We start from the raw sequence: 14455 nt of genomic DNA, 5'->3' as shown, positions 1-14455 counted from the left end.
ACGAAAGTAGCAAGCCAAGTCTGTAGTTTCAGAACCTGGCCACTAGATGGCGAGTGATTAGCCGAGGCTACACTTTTACAATTTCACCCCGAAGTGGAAATTACAGTAAGTACACCGTTTTGTTTTCCTTCCGTGTTTTTTTTTTTTTTTTTTTTTTTTTGCTGCTACTCACATGCATGGAATGTGTCTGACACGTGTTGATACCACACCTGGCGCCGTGTGTCTGTGTGTAAAGTGAAATAATACTTTCATTTGCCTCATAATGGCTGCCTTCTTTTATGTAGCCGACCTATGCTAGCCTGATGATGCATTCAAAGACCGTCAGGTGCGGGGGAACTCGTGTGTATTTGTAAAGAAACTCCACAAGAACTTTCAAGAAAGGCCCTGTGGTGGCGACGAAGGAACAAAAAAAAAGTACAAGTTGGAAAGATCAGAGTCTCCTCCTGTGGACTGGCAGCAACCGGGGCAGAGGCAGCAGCTGTGGGAAGTGTCCACTCCCGAGCACCGCCCTTCCACACCGGCTGACATCCAGCAGTCATCCAGCAGCAAGGACCTGGGAGGGAAGTGTCTTTCGGTCCTGAACATGTGAGTTTATTTTTTATTTATTTCGAGTTACCATCTTCTAGAAAAGTCATTGACACTGCATTGACTGTTAAATAAGTGTTTTATGCTCTTTTTTCAAGTACGGTATCTGTTTGCTCCATGATAAGAACACGTGTTATATTTATTAGACCATGTACCGTAGTTTATTACCAACTTCCTCAATGTTTTTTTGTGCTATAACTCACAGAGCCAGTCTGCTAAAAGTCATGACTTCTGCTTTTCCCTCCACCTGCCCAGTAGCACCTCTCAATGTTTGTGTGCACAAAGCAAGGTGTGCTGTTGAAATGCCAGCTACTTGTTAATGTTTTCTAAGTCAGGTCAAAGTCCTGCTACTGAGCTTTTTTTCTTCAGTGTGTTGGAGTTGGTTTGTAACATCTCCAAAAGTTTGAGGAAGTTTCAGAATGAAGTGTATCTTGCCAATACATGTTTGTGCTGTCACATACAAAATGATGTAGAGGTGCTGAAAAATTGCTTCACATACCCAAATCGCAACTCCAATTTATTCTGATTCTAAAGCAATTAATATAAATTATTAATATTTGATGATTAATATTTATAAATTAAGATTAAATTAAATACTTTTTTTTATTTTTTTTCACTAAAGAAGGGTTCGGCGAATTAACATATGAAACTGGTGGGGTTCGGTACCTCCAACAAGGTTGAGAACCACTGGACTAGACTTAGACTTCCTTTTTATTGTCATTTAAATTTAAATTTTACAGTAAAGATAGGAACGGAAATGTTGTTGTATTAGCTCGTTGTAGTGCAGGATAAAAGAGCAATAAGGTGCAGATATAAATAAATAGATTACTGTACAGATACATATATTGCACTTTTGCAAATGTATCCACGTTTATGGATGTATGTTTTATTGTCTTTATATTCCAGCGAGTTAATGCACTTTTTGGGGGAATTGAGGGGATTATTATGATGCGTTCAAGAGTCTTATGGCCTGAGGGAAGAAGCTGTTACAGAACCTGGAGGTTCTGCTACGGAGGCTGCGGAACCTCTTTCTAGAGTCCAGCAGTGAAAACAGTCCTTGGTGGGGGTGGGAGGAGTCTCTGCAGATTTTCTGAGCCCTGATCAGGCAGCGGCTTTTTGCGATTTCCTGGATAGGAGCAAGAGGGAGTCCTGATGATCTGATGAAGAGTCAGTAATATAAAACATTTAACTATAAAAATAATAAATACATAAAATACATCAGAGCAAATAAAATTGACTAAAATCACACAACTCTCATGATGGTTTAAAAGCCAAAGAGTAAAAATATGTTTTAAGACGTGATTTAAAACTCATTAAAAAGGGAGCCGTCCGAATAGCAAGAGGGATATTGTTCCAAAGTTTTGGAGCCACAGCAGAAAACAATAACAATAAAGATATATTCTATTCAATTCTATTCTAGAAAATGCATGATCACCTCTGGATTTTAAACAAGTTTTTGGGACGACAAGAAGAAACCGATCAGCTGACCTCAGAAACCTTGTGGGGGTGTACATTTTTAAAAGAGCTGACATATATTGTGGCGCTAATCCGTTAAGAGATTTAAAAACAAACAACAATATTTTAAAATGAATTCTAAAATGAACTGGGAGCCAGTGAAGCGATGCTAAAATGGGGGTAATGTGTTCATGTTTATAGTGCCAGTGAAAAGGCGAGCAGCAGCATTTTGGACTAACTGCAATCGAGCGATTGAGGCCTGGTTCATTCCAACGTAAAGGGAGTTGCAGTAGTCCAAACGTGATGAAATAAAAGCATGGATTACCCGCTCAAAGTCGTTAAAATATAAAAGTGATATAATTTTTGCTAAAAGTCTTAGATGATAAAAACTAGATCGTACAACAGAGTTAACCTGCTTCTCCAATTTAAAATCATTGTCGAACTTAAAACCAAGATTTGTGACTGTTGGTTTTAAATAAGGCATCAGGGGGTCCAGGTCACTGGGGAGAGCAGTCTGCTTTACTTTTGAGTCAAATACAATTATTTCCGTCTTGTTCTCATTTAAGTTTAGAAAGTTTACTGCCAACCATGCTTTTATGTCCTCAAGACAATTTAAAAGTGATTTTAAACTTTCGTCACTTTTCTTTTTTAAAGGGACATAGATTTGCGTATCATCCGCATAAAGATGATATTATATATATATATTTTTTGTAAATGTGTTGAATGGGCAGGATGTACACTGAAAACAGGATTAGTCCCAGGATTGAACCCTGAGGGACACCACAGGACAAGGGAGCATAGGCCGAGGCCGAATCCATCCATCCATCCATCTTCTTCCGCTTATCCGAGGTCGGGTCGCGGGGGCAGCAGCCTAAGCAGGGAAGCCCAGACTTCCCTCTCCCCAGCCACTTCGTCCAGCTCCTCCCGGGGGATCCCGAGGCGTTCCCAGGCCAGCCGGGAGACATAGTCTTCCCAACGTGTCCTGGGTCTTCCTCGTGGCCTCCTACCGGTCGGACATGCCCTAAACACCTCCTTAGGGAGGCGCTCGGGTGGCATCCTGACCAGATGCCCGAACCACCTCATCTGGCTCCTCTCGATGCGGAGGAGCAGCGGCTTTACTTTGAGCTCCCCCCGGATGGCAGAGCTTCTCACCCTATCTCTAAGGGAGAGCCCCGCCACCCGGCGGAGGAAACTCATTTCGGCCGCTTGTACCCGTGATCTTGTCCTTTCGGTCATAACCCAAAGCTCATGACCATAGGTGAGGATGGGAACGTAGATCGACCGGTAAATTGAGAGCTTTGCCTTCCGGCTCAGCTCCTTCTTCACCACAACGGATCGATACAGCGTCCGCATTACTGAAGACGCCGCACCGATCCGCCTGTCGATCTCACGATCCACTCTTCCCTCACTCGTGAACAAGACTCCGAGGTACTTGAACTCCTCCACTTGGGGCAAGATCTCCTCCCCAACCCGGAGATGGCACTCCACCCTTTTCCGGGCGAGAACCATGGACTCGGACTTGGAGGTGCTGATTCTCATCCCAGTCGCTTCACACTCAGCTGCGAACCGATCCAGTGAGAGCTGAAGATCCTGGCCAGATGAAGCCATCAGGACCAAATCATCTGCAAAAAGCAGAGACCTAATCCTGCAGCCACCAAACCGGATCCCCTCAACGCCTTGACTGCGCCTACAAATTCTGTCCATAAAAGTTATGAACAGAATCGGTGACAAAGGGCAGCCTTGGCGGAGTCCAACCCTCACCGGAAACGTGTCCGACTTACTGCCGGCAATGCGAACCAAGCTCTGACACTGATCATACAGGGAGCGGACCGCCACAATCAGACAGTCCGAAACCCCATACTCTCTGAGCACTCCCCACAGGACTTCCCGAGGGACACGGTCGAATGCCTTCTCCAAGTCCACAAAGCACATGTAGACTGGTTGGGCAAACTCCCATGCACCCTCAAGGACCCTGCCGAGAGTATAGAGCTGGTCCACAGTTCCACGACCAGGACGAAAACCACACTGTTCCTCCTGAATCCGAGGTTCGACTATCCGGCGTAGCCTCCTCTCTAGTACACCTGAATAGACCTTACCGGGAAGGCTGAGGAGTGTGATCCCACGATAGTTAGAACACACCCTCCGGTTCCCCTTTTTAAAGAGAGGAACCACCACCCCGGTCTGCCAATCCAGAGGTACTGCCCCCGATGTCCACGCGATGCTGCAGAGTCTTGTCAACCAAGACAGCCCTACAGCATCCAGAGCCTTAAGGAACTCCGGGCGGATCTCATCCACCCCCGGGGCCTTGCCACCGAGGAGCTTTTTAACTACCTCAGCAACCTCAGCCCCAGAAATAGGAGAGCCCACCACAGATTCCTCAGGCACTGCTTCCTCATAGGAAGACGTGTTGGTGGGATTGAGGAGGTCTTCGAAGTATTCCCTCCACCGATCCACAACTTCCGCAGTCGAGGTCAGCAGAACACCATCCGCACCATACACGGTGTTGGTAGTGCACTGCTTCCCCTTCCTGAGGCGGTGGATGGTGGTCCAGAATCGCTTCGAAGCCGTCCGGAAGTCGTTTTCCATGGCTTCCCCGAACTCCTCCCATGTCCGAGTTTTTGCCTCCGCGACCGCTGAAGCCGCACACCGCTTGGCCTGTCGGTACCTGTCCGCTGCCTCAGGAGTCCCATGAGCCAAAAGAACCCGATAGGACTCCTTCTTCAGCTTGACGGCATCCCTCACCGCCGGTGTCCACCAACGGGTTCTAGGATTACCGCCACGACAGGCACCAACTACCTTGCGGCCACAGCTCCAATCAGCCGCCTCGACAATAGAGGTGCGGAACATGGTCCACTCGGACTCAATGTCCAGCACCTCCCTCGTGACATGTTCAAAGTTCTTCCGGAGGTGGGAATTGAAACTCTCTCTGACAGGAGACTCTGCCAGACGTTCCCAGCAAACCCTCACAATGCGTTTGGGCCTGCCAGGTCTGTCCGGCATCCTCCCCCACCATCGCAGCCAACTCACCACCAGGTGGTGATCGGTAGAAAGCTCCGCCCCTCTCTTCACCCGAGTGTCCAAAACATGAGGCCGCAAATCCGATGACACAACTACAAAGTCGATCATAGAACTGCGGCCTAGGGTGTCCTGGTGCCAAGTGCACATATGGACACCCTTATGCTTGAACATGGTGTTCGTTATGGACAATCCGTGACGGGCACAAAAGTCCAATAACAAAACACCACTTGGGTTCAGATCCGGGCGGCCATTCTTCCCAATCACGCCTCTCCAGGTTTCACTGTCGTTGCCAATATGAGCGTTGAAGTCCCCCAGTAGAACGAGGGAATCACCCGGGGGAGCACTCTCAAGTACTCCCTCGAGTGAATCCAAAAAGGGTGGGTACTCTGAGCTGCCGTTTGGCGCGTAAGCGCAAACAACAGTCAGGACCCGTCCCCCCACCCGAAGGCGGAGGGAAGCTACCCTCTCGTCCACCGGGTTGAACTCCAACATGCAGGCTCTGAGCCGGGGGGCAACAAGAATTGCCACCCCAGCCCGTCGCCTCTCACTGCTGGCAACGCCAGAGTGGAAGAGAGTCCATCCCCTCTCGAGAGAACTGGTTCCAGAGCCCTTGCTGTGCGTCGAGGTGAGTCCGACTATATCCAACCGGAACTTCTCTACCTCGCGCACTAGCTCAGGCTCCTTCCCCCCCAGCGAGGTGACGTTCCACGTCCCAAGAGCTAGCTTCTGTAGCCGAGGATCGGACCGCCAAGTGCCCTGCCTTCGGCTACCGCCCAGCTCACATTGCACCCGACCTCTATGGCCCCTGCTATGGGTGGTGAGCCCATTGGAGGGGGGACCCACGTTACCCACGTTGCCTCTTCGGGCCGGGCCGAATCATCAATTTGAATCTTAAAAGTTCTGTTTGTCAGATATGACCTGAACCATTTCAAGGGTGTGCCTTTTAAACCCACACATTGTTATAAGCGACTAATGAGAGTTGTGTGATCCAATGTGTTGAATGCAGCAGTTAGATCTAAAATAATTAAAATGGCAGGATCACCAGAATCAGTGGATATTAAAAGGTTGTTAAAAACCTTTAAAAGTGCAGATTCGGTGCTATGAAAAGCTTTAAAACCGGACTGAAAAACATCAAGAATAGCGTGCAAATCAAGATAAAACTGTAACTGTAGAAGCACAGCTCTCTTTAAAATCTTTGAAATCAAAGGAAGCTTAGAAATGGGTCTAAAATGTGATAAAATAGAGGGATCTAAAATTGGCTCCTTTAGCAGAGGTTCCACAACAGCTTGCTTAAAATAATTTGAGACAGTCCCTGAAACAAGACTGCTGTTAATTATTTCTTGGATATGGGGGGCAATGACATCCCAGATGTCTTTGAACAGATGAGCATTGAATCAACAAACGTCACCCAAGAATCGTAATTGAATCTAATTATTGTAAGATTCACATTCCTAGTGTCCAGACTTTTTGCCCTGAAAAGGCAGAACAAATTGTATTCTTTATCCTTTGTTTATTAAAGGGGCCATTCTACATTTAAATGTTTTCACAATTATGTATATGTCTTAAATGTTGTGCCTTTGGTCTGCATGATGTGGTAGTGCCATATAATGAGGTTAGTGTGTTTTTAAGTTATGCCTGGGTTTAGAGATGTAATGAATTACATCACCGTTATCGCAACCAAAAGTATCACAGTTATCGTTACACTTGCGGTATTGTTGCTTGTGCTCGAAAAGTACTTATACACACACTGAAATCTTTTGACCAAGCTATTTTTTTTTTTTTCAAATACCGATAAATACACACTGTTAGAAAACCCACTCTTTTGCATGTTTTGTGGTCCTTATGTTTCACTGATAGTGTTTTAGTCTTAGTATTTTATCTTAATGGCAAAGCTTTTAAATTGTTTTTTACTGTAGCACTTTTTTAAAATGAAAAGTCTAACACAAATGATTTATTGTATTATTAATATTTATTGTTTCTGTCGGGCGTCGTGGTGTCCTATGCTGTTCAGCAATTCTTGAAGGGGAACTGCACTTTTTTTTTTTTTTTTTAAATTTTGCCCATCGTTCACAATCATTATAAAACACATGACGACTGATGTATTTTTTTTTTTTAATGCATTGTCACTTGTAAATAAACATAAATAAATGTCTGCTTACAGCAGAGACAATGGGAGGTCCTCTATTTCGCCCATAAAACCCAATAAATAACCATCCAAAAAGCGCCAACAATATTCTATTTACATTTTGTGGCTTGAATTTGTGAGTATTTGTGATATTGTTATTATAAATACTAACGCAGACAAACTATTTATAGTGGCGCCGTGATCAATAGCTTGTGTGCCAATGTTGACATGATTGACTGATCAGCTGCTTCCTCGTTTCCTTGCTCGTCAAACTTTATTGTAGATAAAAAATCATGTCTCACAGCTGAATAGTAGAAGGACGAAGAAGTTGGTACACTTTGACAGCCAATTTAGACTCGGAAATGGCGAGAACGACACAAAAAGACGCTTGGTTCCACCCTCCTTTTCTTCGCGAGAATTATGAGTCATTCTTCATCTAAATGGGAATACATGAACATCCTTGCAGTCAGCATCCTAATGACAGGAGATCTTGTACAGTAAGTGATGTTTTATTATGTTTGTTGGCTCTCATAAAGTCTGCAGTCAGTCGAAAACAGACAATATGATGCATTTTTTAAATGAATGCGCCTTGTATGCTTAAAATGAGCAAAGTACAAAGATATACAATGTTATTCTGAATGTGCCTGTTACTTCATTACATATATACTTACAGTGTGTATATAAAACCTTAATGGAGTTGTTCGGATTTTTTTATAGGCTTTATAGGCAGAATAGAGCGGCTCTATAATAAGCAGACCTTTGATCGCATTCATTTAGAATGCATTTAAATAGTTCCCCTTTAAACACACTGTAAAAACACATCCGTCTTGTAGTCCTCTTAGTATAGAACAATCACTCTGTTCCATGAGAGCATGGCTTTTAGGTTCAGTGTGCACAATTGAATAGCTTAGTTGCTCAATCAGCAATGTGTTTGTACTGTATACGTTTCGATTGAGCTACATCGTTTGTTGATTGGGAAAGATGTTAAGGTCTCTTGTTTAATGTTGGCATTTAAGCTAGCGAGCTAGTGTCAGTCAGTCAGTCCGGGAGTTTATCAAAGTGCGGTTATCATAACGTTTTTTCGATTATTTTTATTCAAAATGGTAACACCAACCGTCTCAAGTTTTATCGTGGTTATTATTAATACCGCTTATCGTTTAATTCCTAGCCTGGTCTATTATTTTTATGTCGTGAATAGTCAATTACAAGATCTTTTCAATTTCTCAAATCATAGCTTTTTAGTTACGCCTTTAATTGCATAATTTATCCAAAATGGCAGCCAGAAAGTGTGTTTTCAGAGTACAGCAGCAACAAGGAAATTTTTTGTCCTCATGGTAACTGCTCCTTCCTGCCACTTAACGAAAAATTGTACTATGAACAAAGCACTGCTTGATATCGGATTTTGTACTATTCTCCCGATTATATCAAATATTAAATTCTTTACTGTTTGCTGATAATCATTAGCACATAACCGGTCGAGTGGTGGCGGGAGAGGAAGGGACCCCTGACCATTCACAACAAAGTAGACTTGGTTGAAGAACAGGTTTTGGAATCCAAGCGTTTTGGCAAAGGAGAAAAATGCAGATCTATGCAGTATTTTTTATTTTCCCCCAATCTAATCTTTGCAATGACGTATGCATTGACCTCATTACTGACCAAGTAACAAACAACCATTTGCGGTTAAGAGAAAGGAGCATGTGCAGTCAAAGTAAATTATTTGATTAATCCGCGTGTATACATGATTAATGCGATATTTTATTTTGTGGTTAATCACATATTTTTGACAGACCAACTTAAAACACATTGGAAAACAAGCGCCATTTAGGCATCCGCATAAAGGTTGCAAACATCCTCTTTAACTGACACACATGTTTTTAAATTACACAAAAAGTTTACACTTTGTTTGTAAAATAGATATAAATGATAAAAAAAACTATTTTTAAAAACTATTTAAAGGGGAAAAACAGATTTCATGGAGCCCGAGTTAGGTTAGACAAAATTAAGGCAGTTTCTTTATTCGCATTGTGTTGACCTATAAAAGATACATTTTTAACTAACAAAAGTTGAAGAGTTTTAAAGTGACACACAGTATGTCCATCCACACCAGAGCTTGAATGTTTTCTTGAAGCATGACTCGATAAGATACATGGTATGACTTCACAGTATGAGCTCATTTACTGTCTGGAATGATTCACATGTCTTGCACGATGATGCGTGATGTGTTGAACAACACCTTGCTTTCTCAAGTCCTTATTTTCCGTTTACTGCTAAGCTTCTATTGCCTCTTAAATTCATTCGACTGCACAAGTGCTGGAATCCAAAAGCTGCGTGGTGGCCTGTATGATTTACACCTGGAGATGATCAACAGCTCAGCTGCTACCACAATATTTATGGACTTTCCCTCTGAGTTCATTCAGAAGAATCGCCCTAAAGTTAGGGCTCATTAAATCTTATTATAATAGACTTGGGCTATTATTTAACATTTTTTTTTGCCAAATGGCTGCAGGGCTAATGTACTGAACATGCATAGTGATTACTGGTTCTATTCTGATTTACATCCTCCCTTTGCCTGGAGCACTAATAATGTATGCAATATTCTCAAGAAAGCTATAAGGAGAACCTGTAGAACTAGAAGCTGCTATAACAACATATTTACATTGCAAAGTACAAATGGAATGTGGAAGTCAAACTTTTACTTAAAGAACCACTTTGCCTTGTCATTTATTTGACTAACATCAATCAGGATTCAGAAATACAAGTGGTTATTAAAGATGTCTCATGCTGTGAAAGACACACACATCATGCTGTGGTTGAAGATCGAATAAAGCGTAGGTTTCATGTGGTCCATTAAAGTGGGCGTGAGTGAAAGCTGGTGCTCGTTACTGCCAGGGAGGTGTTGGCAACATTCTCCTTCCTTCCTCTCAGCAGGTTGCAAAACTGGACTTGTGTACAACAAAATAGGTTAAAAATAGACTAAATGAATGATATAGTCACAGACATAGAATAAATAGGATGTTGATGAATCACATGTTATATATACAGTATGCCATCCTACAAGTGTCGAGGCCATAGGTCATGCAGAAGATTGTGTAACCATGTTGTCTGAGTAGACGTGTCCTCTCGTAGTCAAGTCGCTAAAAATTAATTGTACAGAGGCGTCACTCCTCCTGATCTGTGATCTGGACAGTAAACCAGAATTTTTTTTTATCAAGATAACTTGGAATAAAATACAATTATTGATATAAGGTTGCACATCGTTTCCATGGCGAGGAGTTGACTCATTATTTATACAAACCCCGTTTCCATATGAGTTGGGAAATTGTGTTAGATGTAAATATAAACGGAATGCAATGATTTGCAAATCATTTTCAAGCCATATTCAGTTGAATATGCTACAAAGACAACATATTTGATGTTCAAACTGATAAACATTTTTTTTTTTTGCAAATAATCATCAACTTTAGAATTTGATGCCAGCAACACGTGACAATGAAGTTGGGAAAAGTGGCAATAAATACTGATAAAGTTGAGGAATGCTCATCAAACACTTATTTGGAACATCCCACAGGTGAATAGGCAAATTGGGAACAGGTGGGTGCCATGATTGGGTATAGAAGTAGATTCCATGAAATGCTCAGTCATTCACAAACAAGGATGGGGCGAGGGTCACCACTTTGTCAACAAATGCGTGAGCAAATTGTTGAACAGTTTAAGAAAAACCTTTCTCAACCAGCTATTGCAAGGAATTTAGGGATTTCACCATCTACGGTCCGTAATATCATCAAAGGGTTCAGAAATTCTGGAGAAATCACTGCACGTAAGCAGCTAAGCCCGTGACCTTCGATCTCTCAGGCTGTAATGCATCAACAAGCGACACCAGTGTGTGAAGGATATCACCACATGGGCTCAGGAACACTTCAGAAACCCACTGTCAGTAACTACAGTTGGTCACTACATCTGTAAGTGCAAGTTAAAACTCTCCTATGCAAGGCGAAAACCGTTTATCAACAACACCCAGAAACGCCGTCAGCTTCGCTGGGCCTGAGCTCATCTAAGATGGACTGATACAAACTGGAAAAGTGTTCTGTGGTCTGACGAGTCCACATTTCAAATTGTTTTTGGAAACTGTGGACGTCCTGTCCTCCGGACCAAAGAGGAAAACAACCATCCGGATTGTTATAGGCGCAAAGTTGAAAAGCCAGCATCTGTGATGGTATGGGGGTATATTAGTGCCCAAGACATGGGTAACTTACACATCTGTGAAGGCGCCATTAATGCTGAAAGGTACATATAGGTTTTGGAGCAACATATGTTGCCATCCAAGCAACGTTACCATGGACGCCCCTACTTATTTCAGCAAGACAATGCCAAGCCACGTGTTACATCAACGTGGCTTCATAGTAAAAGAGTGCGGGTACTAGACTGACCTGCCTGTAGTCCAGACCTGTCTCCCATTGAAAATGTGTGGCGCATTATGAAGCCTAAAATACCACAACGGAGACGACCGGACTGTTGAACAACTTAAGCTGTACATCAAGCAAGAATGGGAAAGAATTCCACCTGAGAAGCTTAAAAAATGTGTCTCCTCAGTTTCCAAACGTTTACTGAGTGTTGTTAAAAGGAAAGGCCATGTAACACAGTGGTGAACATGCCCTTTCCCAACTACTTTGGCACGTGTTGCAGCCATGAAATTCTAAGTTAATTATTATTTGCAAAAAAAAAAAAAAAAAGTTTATGAGTTTGAATATCAAATATGTTGTCTTTGCAGTGCATTCAACTGAATATGGGTTGAAAAGGATTTGCACATCTTTGTATTCCGTTTGTATTTACATCCAACACAATTTCCCAACTCATATGGAAAGAGGGTTTTTACAAGAAATAGATATTATTAAATTAATCCCAAACTTATTCATAACCTTGTCAAAATGTGTAGTTAAAGTGAATTTAAGAAATCCTATATTTAGTGCTGTCAAATAATTTGAAAAAAATCTGATTCATTATTATTTGCTTGCATGTTTTAAATTTGCTTTTTTGGAGGGGGACGGCGTGGCGCAGTTGGTAGAGTGGCTGGGCCAGCAACCTGAGGGTTCCTGGTTCGATCCCCACCTACCAACAACCAAGTCACGTCCGTTTTGTCCTTAATCAATCAATCAATGTTTATTTATATAGCCCTAAATCACAAGTGTCTCAAAGGGCTGCACAAGCCACAACGACATCCTCGGTACAAAGCCCACATAAGGGCAAGGAAAAACTCACCCCAGTGGGACGTCGATGTGAATGACTATGAGAAACCTTGGAGAGGTATGTGGGTAACCCCCCCCCCCCTCTAGGGGAGACCGAAAGCAATGGATGTCGAGTGGGTCTGACATAATATTGTGAGAGTCTAGTCCATAGTGGATCCAACATAATAGTAAGAGTCCAGTCCATAGTGGGGCCAGCAGGACACCATCCCGAGCGGAGACGGGTCAGCAGCGCAGAGATGTTCCCGGCCGATGCACAGGCGAGCGGTCCACCCCGGGTCCCGACTCTGGACAGCCAGCACTTCATCCATGGCCACCGGATCTGTGCCCCCCCCCTCCACAAGGAAGAGGGGAGCAGAGGAGAAAATAAAAGAAATGGCAGATCAACTGGTCTAACAGGAGGGCTATTTAAAGCCTAGAGTATACAAATGAGTTTTAAGATGGGACTTAAATGCTTCTACTGAGGTAGCATCTCTAATTGTTACCGGGAGGGCATTTCATAGTACTGGAGCCCGAATAGAAAACGCTCTATAGCCCGCAGACTTTTTTTGGGCTCTGGGAATCACTAATAAGCCAGAGTTCTTTGAACGCAGATTTCTTGCCGGGACATATGGTACAATGCAATCGACAAGATAGGACGGAGCTAGACCGTGTAGTATTTTATACGTAAGTAGTAAAACCTTAAAGTCACATCTTAAGTGCACAGGAAGCCAGTGCAGGTGAGCCAGTATAGGCGTAATATGATCAAACTTTCTTGTTCTTGTCAAAAGTCTAGCAGCCGCATTTTGTACCAATTGTAGTCTTTTAATGCTAGACATAGGGAGACCCGAAAATAATACGTTACAGTAGTCGAGACGAGACGTAACGAACGCATGAATAATGATCTCAGCGTCGCTAGTGGATAAAATAGAACGAATTTTAGCGATATTACGGAGATGAAAGAAGGCCGTTTTAGTAACACTCTTAATGTGTGATTCAAACGAGAGAGTTGGGTCGAAGATAATACCCAGATTCTTTACTGATTCGCCTTGTGTAATTGTTTGGTTGTCAAATGTTAAGGTGGTATTATTAAATAAATGTCGGTGTTTAGCAGGACCGATAATCAGCATTTCCGTTTTCTTGGCGTTGAGTTGCAAGAAGTTAGCGGACATCCATTGTTTAATTTCATTAAGACACGCCTCCAGCTGACTACAATCCGGCGTGTTGGTCAGCTTTAGGGGCATGTAGAGTTGGGTGTCATCAGCATAACAATGAAAGCTAACACCGTATTTGCGTATGATGTCGCCTAGCGGCACCATGTAAATACGAAAGAGTGCAGGGCCAAGAACCGAACCCTGAGGAACTCCGCACGTTACCTTAACATAGTCCGAGGTCACATTATTATGGGAGACGCATTGCATCCTGTCAGTAAGATAAGAGTTAAACCACGACAAAGCTAAGTCTGACATACCAATACGTGTTTTGATACGCTCTAATAAAATATTATGATCGACGGTATCGAAAGCAGCGCTAAGATCAAGAAGCAGCAACATAGATGACGCATCAGAATCCATCGTTAGCAGTAGATCATTAGTCATTTTTGCGAGGGCTGTCTCCGTAGAGTGATTTGCCCTGAAACCGGATTGAAAAGGTTCACAGAGATTGTTAGACACTAAGTGTTCATTTAGCTGCTGTGCGACAATTTTTTCGAGGATTTTCGAAATAAAGGGAAGGTGGGACACCGGTCGGTAGTTTACCATGAGGTCAGGATCAAGGTTAGGTCTTTTGAGCAGAGGATGAATAACCGCTTTCTTGAATGCTAGGGGAACAGTGCCAGAGGAAAGTGATAAGTTTATAATATTTAGCACTGATGGACCTAATAATACAAAAAGCTCCTTGATAAGTTTCCCAGGAAGTGGGTCAAGTAAACATGTTGTTTGCTTTATCCCATTTACACGCCGTAATAGTTCCTCTAATGTTATTTCATCAAAAAGAGAGAGACTATTTTGTATTGCAGTATCCGTCGCAGATACAGATGTATCTGTGTTAATAG

The 14455-nt window shown here is 42.8% G+C and overlaps 1 protein-coding gene across 6 annotated transcripts in view; it reads left to right on the top strand.

Moving 5' to 3' along the window:
• The first annotated feature begins 132 nt into the window (after positions 1–132).
• Positions 133–14455, top strand: part of mical2a (microtubule associated monooxygenase, calponin and LIM domain containing 2a) — a 99087-nt gene continuing 84764 nt past the window's right edge. For 3 of the 6 annotated variants that reach the window (XR_009815621.1, XM_061964014.1, XM_061964015.1), the window contains exon 1: positions 133–585. The gene's annotated coding sequence lies outside the window, so the exon portion shown is untranslated. The remainder of the gene's footprint in view (positions 586–14455) is intronic. The other 3 variants (XM_061964011.1, XM_061964013.1, XM_061964016.1) reach the window with 3 other exon arrangements.

This window comes from Nerophis lumbriciformis, linkage group LG06 (genome assembly GCF_033978685.3).
Source record: "Nerophis lumbriciformis linkage group LG06, RoL_Nlum_v2.1, whole genome shotgun sequence".
Lineage (NCBI taxonomy): Eukaryota > Metazoa > Chordata > Actinopteri > Syngnathiformes > Syngnathidae > Nerophis > Nerophis lumbriciformis.
The sequence above is the reverse complement of the archived record's forward strand: the minus strand, read 5'-3'. Positions and strand labels throughout refer to the sequence as shown.